Source organism: Triturus cristatus, chromosome 12 (genome assembly GCF_964204655.1).
Source record: "Triturus cristatus chromosome 12, aTriCri1.1, whole genome shotgun sequence".
Classification (NCBI taxonomy): domain Eukaryota; kingdom Metazoa; phylum Chordata; class Amphibia; order Caudata; family Salamandridae; genus Triturus; species Triturus cristatus.
The window spans coordinates 691,880,794-691,893,328 of NC_140595.1; positions in this window are offsets into that span (position 1 = coordinate 691,880,794).

Sequence of the window (12,535 nt, forward strand, 5' to 3'; positions counted from 1 at the left end):
TTGTTCCGGGTAGGACTCACCTGTGCGTCCATGATGTGGACACAGGAGACAGCCCACCTGTGAAGTCCAAGATCTACCGGATGTCAGACAAGGTGAAGGCCAGCATTCACAGTGAAGTCACTAAGATGCTGGAGCTAGGAGTGATCGAACCTTCCAGCAGCCCCTGGTCCAGTCCGGTGGTGCTAGTACCAAAAGCCGCACCACCGGGTGCCCAACCGGAACTGAGGTTCTGTGTGGACTACCGGGGACTGAACTCAGTAACCAAGACTGATGCTCATCCGATCCCAAGGGCGGATGAATTGATTGACCGGCTGGGAGCTGCCCAATATCTAAGTACCTTTGACCTTACTTCTGGGTACTGGCAGATATCTCTGACTGACGGAGCTAGGGAAAGGTCAGCCTTCTCCACGCCCAAAGGCCACTACCAGTTCTGTGTGATGCCCTTTGGGCTCAAGAACGCACCTGCCACGTTTCAGCGTCTGGTGAACCAGATCCTCACTGGAATGGAGAGTTTCTCTGCTGCTTATCTGGATGACATAGCCGTCTTCAGTAACAGCTGGGAGGATCACTTGCGTCACCTGCAAGCTGTTCTCCAGGCCCTGAGACAAGCTGGTTTAACGATCAAGGCCAGCAAGTGCCAGATCGGGCAGGGGTCGGTAGTGTACCTTGGACACTTGGTGGGTAGGGGAGCGGTGCAACCCCTCCAGGCGAAGATCGAGGCCATCATGGCCTGGGAACCCCCCAGGACTCAGACTGAGGTCCGAGCTTTTCTGGGCCTCACCGGATATTATCGCCGCTTCGTGAAGGGATACGGTACCATTGTGGCCCCCCTCACGGAGCTTACGTCCAAGAAACAACCTCGACGGGTAGTCTGGACGGAGGCTTGTCAGCAGGCCTTTGTAAAACTGAAGCAAGCCATGTGCGAGGCCCCGGTCCTACGGGCCCCAGACTTTTCCAAGGAGTTCATTGTCCAGACGGATGCATCAGAACATGGCATTGGGGCAGTGTTATCGCAACTCAATGAAGAGGGTCTGGATCAACCCGTGGTCTTCCTATCCCGGAGACTACTTCCCAGGGAACAGAAGTGGAGTGCAATAGAGCGTGAAGCCTTTGCAGTGGTATGGGCTCTGAAGAAGCTGCGGCCATACCTGTTGTTTGGCTCGCACTTCCTAGTTCAGACCGACCACAGACCCCTTCGTTGGCTGATGCAGATGAAGGGGGAGGATCCCAAGTTGCTAAGGTGGTCTATCTCCCTACAGGGAATGGACTTTCAGGTGGAACATCGGCCTGGAGTGGACCACGCCAATGCAGACGGTCTCTCAAGGTATTTCCGCCTTAGTGATGAGAACTCCCAAGGGGTTGGGTAGCTCTCCCCACTTTCAGCTGGGGGGGACGCGTGTTAGACCTGTCAGCCCTTTGGGTGGTCCCTCCTCATCATTATTTATTTTGTCCCACTTTTGCCTCAAACCCTGTTAGTATTTTTCCTTTTTGGGAACCATCAGACTTTTTAGTATTGATGCAGGGTCAGGGAGCCATTTTCCCTACCCCAGGAATTTCTGTCTGAGAGCCTGACACACAAAATGGTGGCCACCCATTGTCACCTGTGATATCACTGGAACCTACTAGTACCTTCCAGAACATTCTAGAACCCTGTGACAGTGTGAGGCAGGTTTAGAATGTTGGGAAGCCAGCTCAGATTTGGCAGTTGGCACCTGACTGGTGAAGGGAGAGCAGCACAACACTGAAGGAGGAAGGAGTGAGACAGCAGGGGTGGAAACTTGTGCCTGGAGTGGGGTCCAGAAACCCACCCTTGATACTAGTCCCTACTGACTGAGCCCAGCCTAGAGCCCTGTGTGGGATAAAGTCAAGAAGAACCAACTCAAGGACCTGAACAGCCGGAACAGGCCTTGAAAGTAAAGAACAGCAAGTTCCTGACCTGTCTATTGGTATCTTCCTGGAGTCTGACGCCTAGAAGCCTAGAGACCTGGGGCCGGAGGTGAAGAAGCGGCGCTGACTGGAAAGCAGACGTCGTACCCGGAGCCGCCAGAGGTCGAGAGAGGGCGCCGACGGAGGTCGTGGAGACACCAGAGGTCGAGGAGGAAGTCACCTGAGGTCGAGTGTGCGGCGTCGACGGGGGAGTGAAGTCCGCCCTCCGGAGTCGCCGGAGACCGAGGTGAATCGTGCCGGAGGTGGGAGTGGAGATCGCACTCCGGAGTCGCCGGAACCTGAGGAAAGGAGCACCGGAGGTCGGGAGTGGAGGTCGCACTCCGGAGACACCCGGAAGTAGGGAGATCGTGTCCCTGTGACGCCGGAGACCGATATCGAATCGAGGCTGCCCAGCGACATCGAGCCGAGGCCGCCCGCCGACATCGATCCGGAACCACCTCACGGCGTCGACAGGAACTGACATCGAGCCGAGGCCGTCCGCCGACATCAATCCGGAACCGCCTCACAGCGTCGACAAGAACTGACATCGAGCCGAGGCCGGCTAGCGACATCGTACCGGAACCGCCTCACGGCGTCAACACGACTCCGGCGGAGTCGGAAGTTCATAAAGAGGGCAGTAAGTGGAATAGAGGGTGCCTAAGGCCCTGTGGAGCCCTAAGAGACCATCCTAGGGGCTAGAGAGGTGTTAGGACCAGCCTGGGAGTGCCAGGGGTGGACTGAGACTGATACAGCGACCTGTGTGAGGGGTTGTGTAGTTTGGGAGAGCCAGATTCCTAGATTACCCTTGATCTACCTCAGTTTTAGCCTCAGCCTTATCCAAGCTAGGTGAGACACCCTCAGGCCATCCACATAACCACAAGCTGTGATTGGGCCAAATCAACCCTTAGTACCTCACAAATGTGACCTGATTTGAAAGTGTACTGATGGCTTATATTTATTGAGAGTATTGTATTCTTTGTATTTATCCTATTTAATGTCTCACAGTATTTATTCCCTCACAGTATTTATTTGCCTATGTATTTTATGCACATCTATTTATTCATTGATTATTTATGATCTGAGCTTATTTATTTGACCTACCCTTTTTACAGAAGAAGCTTTGTGTACTGTAAGTGTGTTATTATTTATTTAACCTGCAACTAAGAGAAAACAAGATAAACACAGATATATTTTCATAAATATTTACGGTGTAGAGTCGTTTTTGGAACGGATGAACGCATGGTTATTGTGAGGGTGTGACGTACGCTTAACACGGTGCCTGACCCCCGACCGCTCGAGCCAAGCTACCCCTTGTGTTGGGAAAAACCGGGTGACTGCTAACCCGGTTGCCCGGGGTTTTCTAACATAGTGTGATTGGAATTCCTAAATGTGCCTAGGGTAAAAATCAACTTTTTCCCATCAGATACAGAATTTCTTACATCCCACTACCATTTTTTTAACCAGGACAAAGGATCAGGCAATAGTATTTTCAATCACTGTGATATCTCACAGGCATTCATATACATATTCTGTAAACAGTGAGATTCAACAAATGATTCTACCTACATGATGGACTGCCTTGGTGTTGTCACAAAACATTTCAATTTCTGCCAGACAGGAAATTAACCGGAGATGGGTATAGCATACTTTATATTGTGTCATGTATTCCTACACCAGTCCATCTGTATCAAAGATCTAAAATCAGATTTTCATAGGGGCGATTGGTGTTCATGGGCAAAAGAGGCATTGCCCTTAAACCCTACGGGAAGAGACAAAAACAGGGAAAATAAACATAGAGCAGCTGAAAAGAAATAACTGCTCTGAGGCGGTGTACTTAATCTCCTGGTGAACTCCAGTCGCCTTTGCAGATGTCCTACTTTGCAAGCGCCATGCAGGCGAGGTTTTCATTGACCTGCAGGCATAGGCTACAGCAGTGACATCACATGAGAGGGAGTGCTAAATTAGAATGCCATGGTCCTGGTTGCTTTTGGGGCGCATGAACAATGGCCCTGGGAGGAGTTCCAAAACTCCATGAACTTCAATGGCTGGGTGTGAGGGAGGCCGATGAGGACAAGGACGGAGTTGGTGGCAGCAATTTGTTGATTATCACAGAGGTGCAGGCTGTAGGAGGGGTGCAGGCGGCTGCTGTCCTGACAGTGACATGTGTTTAGTCCTGCATTTGGTTTCACTTTGAAAAAAACATTATGGAGCTGAGCACACAGAGTGCTCCTTATCTCGGCTGCGTAGATGCCCAAGAAAAGGAAGGAACCACCTGCGGACAACAATTGCACTAGTGGACTAAAAGGTAGGTGTGCAGTTAATCCTCTGCAGGGCATCATCATATCCCATCCCTTCCCTGCTTCAGCTGCTACATAGGGAGTGGGGTTCTTGATGGGCCTCTCCTGTCTGCAGATGAGGGTGAGTTATTGAAAGGAAGGACGGATGTATATGGATGAATGGATGGATGGATAGATGGATGAGTGAGTAAAAACATCTTAATGGAGTCCCAATATGGATTCCAAGTGGGAAAAGGAACAATTGACCAATGCCTGAATCTGTCATTGATCATGGATAGATATGTCAGAGCCAAGGGTGAAAATATCTATCTTGACTTCATTGACATATCCGCAGCTTTCGACTGCGTGTCCCACCCTAGAATCTGGCAGATAATGGAGGAGATGGGAATAGATCATGCATTGGTTGACTTCATCAGGCAGTTGTATTCTGACACCTCCTCCTCAGTCCGCTATGGGAGGAACGGGGAGTGTACCCGGACATTTAAGATCTTGAGAGGGGTAAGACAAGGCTGCGTCCTGGAACCATTTTTATTTTCCATCTACACTAATGGTGTGGGAAAACATCTCGAGGGCTAGCATATGCGGACGATGCCGTATTGATGGCGAGAACTGGGAGGGGGCTCTAGTATCTTATATCTGCCTATGCAGCTTTCATGGAATCATTAGATTTAAAAGTCAACCAGAGCAAATCTTTTATCATTGCGGGGGGGGGGGGCAACATGACATACCACCTTCTTTTTTAATGGACTCCGGTAAGATTGAGGTGGTGGACTCATTCCCCTATTTAGGAGTCCTTTTTGATAGAAACCAATCATGGTCTAAATTACTAGAGGGAAGAGCATTGGGCATGCAGAGAAACCTTATGGCACTGAAAACATTCTCTAAAAGGTTGGGAGTCAAACCTCTGATTCCAATGAAAATAATGTACCATGCTAAAACTAAGGCGGCAGCAGTATATGGTGCAGCGATATGGGGGATGGCTCCCTGTGATACTCTGCAGTCCATAGAGAACAATTTTTTTAAGTCTTTTACTTCCGTTCCACAGTCATATTCAAACTATGTTTTACATATGGAATTGGCTTTACCATACATCATTGATACAATTAAAATGTCACCACTCCTACAGTGGCACTCTATCTGGCGCAGGGGGACAGTTCCCCTCACGCAATACCTGATAACGCTCATTTTAAAGTCAGATAATTACAGTAGGGTTAAGTGGCTATAGTATGTGGAGTCGGAATTATCTGGCATTGGTTTAAGCCGCCTTTTTAAAGACCCCTCTACGTGTAGTCCATGTGTAAGCAAAAACTGGTTGAGATATTCTTTTTGGAGCACAATATTTGAGAAAGGAAAAAAACTCCCACACCCAGATGGCTCGTCTGTATGAATTAACACCAGTGTTGATGGAGGGAAGTTTTCTGTATTTGGCTGATGTCACACTCTCACACCACAAATACATTTTACTGAGATTTCGCTTAAATATGATCCCGTTGATGATAGGACTTCCAGGGAAGCAATATTAACATTCCGATCTCACAGTATTTCCTTCTGACAACAAGTCCCAACAAAATGATCTCCACGTTTTGTTTTTTTGTGGTTTTTATTGTCAAGAACGACACAAATTTATTGTACCAATTTGCAAGAGCCATAATTTTAAATGTTGCTGTGTAACTCTGTTCTTCTTTAAATCCTTGCATAATTCTTATGTCTGTTTTTCTCTAGCCTCATTTCTCTGGGCATGTCTGAAAAAGAGAAAGCAGCTGGGCCCTTAAGATATATCTGGATGGCTTATCATGTTTTTATTGTATTCATATTGATGAATTAGATTTTAGGATATAATGAATGTTTGCATTATTTTTATACCTGGGTTTATGATAATTTTTACTATGTCTTTTATAAACTCTGACTGTAAACACTTTTATGATCTTATGAGTAAGATTGAATAAAGGACTTTGAAATTGAGATTGAGTGAGTGAAAGGAAGGATGTCTGAGTGAAAGAGTAAATGGAGGGATGTATGAGTTGATGGATGGATGGATGGAAGGATGGATGGGATGAATGGGTGTAAGGATGGATGGCTGAGTGAAAGGGTGGCTGGATTAGTGTTATTTCTATTTCTTGCCTGATTCCTAAATCTGTTTTTACACAATTTAAATAACGTTTTTAGCTTCTGCTTTGCACTAATTTCATGTGGGAGTTCTGTATTAGAATTAGAATTAGAATTAATTGAATTTGTGAACTGGCACTGCTATATAGCCTTGGTTATCCCACCTGACTTTTCTATAAAACACATTGACCGGTGACAAAAAAATGGGGGTGGGCTTGCTTACATCACTCCTCTTATTCTTGCTCTATTACTAAATTGACATACATTAATAATATTGAAGGGATGGCCTTCGCTATTATCCTAGCCCCCTCCTTTGCACTATTGTGAGTCCTTATATATCGCCCCCTGAATCTTTGGCTTACTCCTTACACTCTCTATGTGATGCTCTGGGTCAACTGTCACCTTTGCAGGCCAATTTTGTGGTTCTTGGAGACTTTAATTTATATGTGAATGACCAGAATAACAAACTGGCACAGCATTTCCTGGCCTCAATCGAAGGCTTTAATTTGGAACAACTGGTAAAGGGACCTACTACTATACCATTGCTCTGATTTTTGCAACCCCTTCTACAGTTCGCGTTGGTCCAGCACTTAAAATCACATGGTCTGATCACTTTTTGGTACCTTGTAACGCTCTTACCCCTGCTGTGTGTCAGGTCAGGAAAGCCACCAGAACATGGCATGAAATTTCTCAAGTCCAGCTTGTTGAATCGCTTCAATTGTCCCCGTTCATGAGCAGTGGGGACCTGGAAGTCAACTCCACCAGACTTAATATTTGATTGACCTCTGCATTGGATAATATCGCTCCCCCAAAAGCCCTCAAGTCTAATATATTTAAACCGTCTGCCCTTTGGTGTGTGATTCTCTCAAGGAAGAAAAATCCCATTGTAAAAGACTAGAGCAGAGATGGAGGCTGGCCTCTGATACAAAAGCTACAGCTATTTATCAGGCCACACTGAAAAGCTACCACGCCACCATTTGAGCAGCCCAAAAATCATTTATTGCCTCCTCAATTGCAGATGAAAATGTTCCCTCCCCTTGGGTGGAGCTATACCAAGAGCTGTCTGAGTTCTTCTTTAAGAAGATCCAGATCATCTATAAGCAATTCACTACGCACGTTCCTCCTGTACTGGTGATTCAAGCTCCTGCTCAACCTGCCCGGTTCTCTCGAGGTTTGTCCCTATTTCACTCGAAGACTAAGCTGCTGAAATTGCCTTATGAAAATATGGCTCCCTTTTGGATCCCTGCCCCCTTCCTTCTTACAAGATGCCCCACCATGATCAACCCTATTTTTAATAAACTCATGAATACCTCTCTTGAATCCACAATGGTTCCAATAAAGTGGAAACAAGCATTATTGCTCTCTTTGTTAAAAAAAACGTCTGCTGACTCAAAAGTCCTGAGTAATTTCAGGCAAATTCTCTTCCATCCACAATTGCTAAAATCATGGAGAAAAGGGTTAAAAGACAGCTATCGCATTTTTTAGAGTCCAATCTCCTTCTGCAAGACTCACAATCTGGTTTTCGGGCTGGCTATAATACCAAATCAGCCTTACTTGAGTTCTCCAAATACATTAAGGAAAATCTTGATCGAAGTATGGCAGGAATGGTCATGCCTTTCGACTTGTCTTCAGCGTTCGATACTATCTTTCATTCCATCTTGCTGGACTGGCTTGAGAAGATTGGAATCAGACTTTACTCTGGCTCAGATCTTTTTTGAAGGATCCTTCTCAGGCGGTCTTCCTTCCTCCTTTCACATGCTCACCCAAGCCTTTAGAGTGCTGAGTGCCCCCAGGGTTCAGCGCTTAGCCCCACCCTATTGCATATGTACCTTGAGCCTCTAACCAAACTTGCAGAGTCTTGGGTAGAGCACGTGGCATCCTATGCAGATGACACCCAGCTCCTCTTGGCCTTTCACGAAAATGCGCCAGCATCCTTGTGCTCTCTTAAACCCTGCCTGAAGGCCGCTGTGATTTTCTTTTGGGGCACCAAATCTTCCCCGGAGGCTAACATTTGGTGGCCACCGAAATTAGGTGCTCCTCCTTCCCCTGCTCCAGTTGTGAGGAACCTGGGGATAAAATTTGATTCAAATCTCACTTTTGAGCCTCGAGTCAAAACGCTTTCCGCCACCAGCTTTCCCACCTTGAAGGCTCTCCGGAGGACGCTCTACCAGATTCCTGAAGACTGTCGGTTAACGATTATTCATGCTTTGGTCACTTCAAAATTGGACTATGCCAATAGCCTGTATATAGGTCTGCCTGCTTTTTTAATTCAACAGCTTCAGATTATACAAAATGCTGCAGCTCCTCTAATCCTTAAAGTTTACCGGGTTTGTCAGTCTCTCATCAATTTTGGCATCTTTATTGACTCCTGGTCATCAAGAGGGTTCAATTTAAGGTGCTCATTTTTGCTTTCTGAACCTTCGCTTAGAAAAGTCTGCTTTATCTTAGATCAAGACTGAAGTCCTACTCGCAAACCAGATCCCTAAGATCGAATGGGTTAAAATTGCTCCAAGTTCCTCTCATCTACAAAGCAAGAAGAGAGGGGAGCTCCTTCTCTTTTTTGGCTCCCACACTGTGGAAAGCACTACTTCTTGGTTTGCGTTCCTGCCCTTCTGAACTCTGTTTCAGACAGAGTCTCAAGACTTCGCTTTTGACTCTGTTCTGTGAGGCTAATGGGTTCTTCTCTTTTTGGACTTTTTCCTTCTTGAACTTTCCGCTAGTGCTGCTGGGTCGCCTCTTCGGGGGCAGCTGCATGCTCTAGAAATACCATTAATTGAATTTAATAGATGGATGAGCTAAAGGGAGGATAGTGGATGGATGGAGTGAAAGGATGGATAGATGGAGCAAAAGGGTGGATGGATAAGTGAAAGGATGGATGGATGATTAAAGGATGGATGAATGGATGGATGAAATGGGAATAGATAAGTGGAAGGAATGAGGATTGAGTGGATGGATTGTTTTGATGGATGGGTGTCCCTGGACAATTGGCGACTCTCCTTTATTGGCTCCACAGCTACACTACAACTTCCTTGTTTTTTGGTCCATTTTTTATTGTATCAAGAGTTTATACATTATTCACTCTTGGTTCAATAAAAATAAAATGCAGACCCACTTCGGGGCCAACAAAAAACAGAGGCTGCTAGTGACATTGTTTGATAGTGATGAATGTGAGTGATTGAGTGAGTGAGAATGACAGTGAGATGAGTGAGATAGTGATGATTGTGAGTGAGTGAGAATGACAGTGAGTGTTACTTTGTGTTAAGCACAGTACGACTGACTAATTCAAAATGAGTGAGAATGAGTGGGTCAGAGTAGAATGAGTGAGACGATGAATTAGTGAGACAGAGTGAGACTGAATGAGTCAAAGTGAGACAGAAACTTTAGGGGGTTATTTACAAGAGGCCTGTGCCACCGGAACGTCAATTTTTAGACGCTCCGGTGGCACAGGCCTCTCAATCATATCTATGAGGCAATGCCAAGCCACCCTGCGGGACTTTGCATGGCCTCATAATTATGTTGTAAGACAAGGCAGCGCAAAGAGCAGCATGCCTTACTCTATGTCAAGGAGCCGTTCCATGGGCAACACCAATGCATTTTGGCGCTGCCCTATATTTACAAAGTCGCATAAACCTGGGGCAGCTCCAAAACCTTACACTTCTCCAGAGCAGGAATAATGAGGAGAAAGGTTTTCATTTCTCCTAGTTTTTCCTCTTTCCATGTGTGCTGCATTCAGCAGCACAGGTAGAATGAGGAGAAAGCCTCCATGGATTGTTTGTGTGTTGAAGGTGTCCCTTCCTGCACAAAACCAATCCTGCCAACAATGCAGAACAAGGGTGCCTGTGTTGGCGCTAGGCACCAAACTGTAATCTGGCGCTAGCTGAAGGGACAGGAATGCTCCATATCTCCTAGATACTGTGCACGCCTGCTCTTTCGATTTGGCATAGGGCAGTGCAGAAAAAAGGCTTGCGACACTGCCCTTTGCCAAATCTTTGTAAATGTGGCCCTTAGTGCAAGTAAGTGTGAGCCCTTCAAGAAGAAGCTCATTGGAATTTGAACCAAGGATTACGCCTCGCCACTTTCAAAGGTCAGCAGCCGCCACCGGATTTTCCATATCACAAAACACTAATAAAATAGAAATATGGAAGACTGCAAATATGTTGCCATGATTCTACTTGTAATGTTTAGGTAGGACCTTTGGCAGAGTTTTGTCCTCATCAGATTTCTGGGTGGACCTCACAAAAAGTGATTGGTGGGATGCTTGGTACAACATTCAAGGTCCATCGTTTTTCAGAGCGTCACTGCCCTTACAGATTGCAACCAAACATATGTCAGTTAGTCTCGGCCACGCCCCACAGATATGAGCGTGGGAGACACAAAAAGCATGTATGACCAATTTCCATTGTGCATTGTGCTGTCTTTGCTTCAGCCTTTTAATCAAAAGCTATCACTTTTCCTGATTTTCTATTCATGGAGGTGTTTATTGTATCAATCTTTTTATATTTGTATATTTCATTATTACATATTTTCTGTCTATTTTATTTTTATTTGTTATTTTATTATATTTTATTTCCGACAAGTGTAGACCAAGAGTATCCAGGGCTGGTCCAAGAGGGCCGGAGTGAATTTTGATTTATGTCAAAGAGGATACCCTAAAAATCTGCCATTGCTTTACCTACGCTGGACCAGCGTTGGACACCCCTCGTCTGCACATTGCTCCAATTGGACTGGGTCTTGGTCAGGTGAATATGAATATGTTGCTTCGTTTAAAATTGAGGGTCAAAGCAGTGACTGCCTCGAAACAGACTGTGTTTCTCCGAGTTGGCTGTACATCTTCCCACCGCCTATGCGCATAATCAAATAGTTCATTTTGATTTACATCCAAGCCATGCTGCTGTAATGCTCAGAGTCAGATTTTTAAAAAAATCTGGCATTGATAACAAGCGGTAGTGAACAGAATCCGGCTTTCCCGCCTCTATAAGCAGGAAGTTTCCCAGTCAGAGATAGCCCCTTTGTACTTTACGCATCACAGGGAGATTGGCCGTCGTTTTAAGTGTGCAGTGATTAACATACGGTAATGTTAGTATGACCGCTACAACTATGTCTAACATCAGAGGGGCGCCAGAATACGAAGGCTGATTGAAGAAGGCGTGGGGGGCGGCCGCCCTTAGAAGTACCCTGCACGGCTGCTCGCGTGCATGCCTAATGTTCATGCAGAATGTACGGCCGCAGTTAATTACGTTCATTGCAGTGGCTTCATTGGAAGCTCAAACCATTCGCTGATCTTTTAATGGAGAGAGCCGCGAAGAATAAATGCTTTACCTTTACCCCTAAATCCGATGTGCAAAAGAATTTGCAAATTCATTCGGGTGTTTTCCAGGGGGTACTCCCGAAAAGTTTAACGAATTTCCAAAGACGTGCATGTAAATGTACAATGTATAGAATTGTGTTTGCGGAAATGCATCTCAGTGAGTACAACTGCATCCCGTCCCCTCCACAGCCTTTAATTTTGTAGATGTTCCCTTCCCCATTCCGCCCTTGAAATAGATTTACTCCTGCCCTTGAATGGAGTAAATCTCTGACTGTTCTCATGGCTGAGGAGGGTTCAGGAGAGATTTGTGGTATGTGTTCCAGGGTATTCCTTCCCTGAAGCCCCCACTGTGCAGCCTGACAGAAGGTATACTTATGCATAATATAACAACATATTGGTTAATGTTACACATGGGAAACACCCTTTTGTGGGTGCAATTTAAATGATGTATGAATTACAAAGTGAATTTGTAGTGGTATGTATGTTAAGCCACTTGTGAATATAAGTTGAACATGAGCAAATTGCTTTTTAAATTAGGCCCATCCTATCCGGAGGCCATCTGCTGCACGCAGGTTACAACTGATTGGAACATGGAACGTGTGTGATGTGCAGAACGTAATATTTTCAATGCACCATGTTTTATGTTTTCATAGCTGCTACGTAAACCAGGGCCTTAACATGATTTGTCTTTTTACGCTCTATCTTTTTTCATTATTACGGTGGTTACACAAATGTTTCCCCCATCAACGCCCAACTCTCCGAGTTCATAGAATTGAACCACGTCTTTGACACCTCCCAATCTGGCTTCCAAAGCAACAACAGCATGGAGCCCACACTCCTCACTGCCACCGACGACATCCACTCCGTCCCTGACTGGGGAGAGACCAGAGCCTTCATC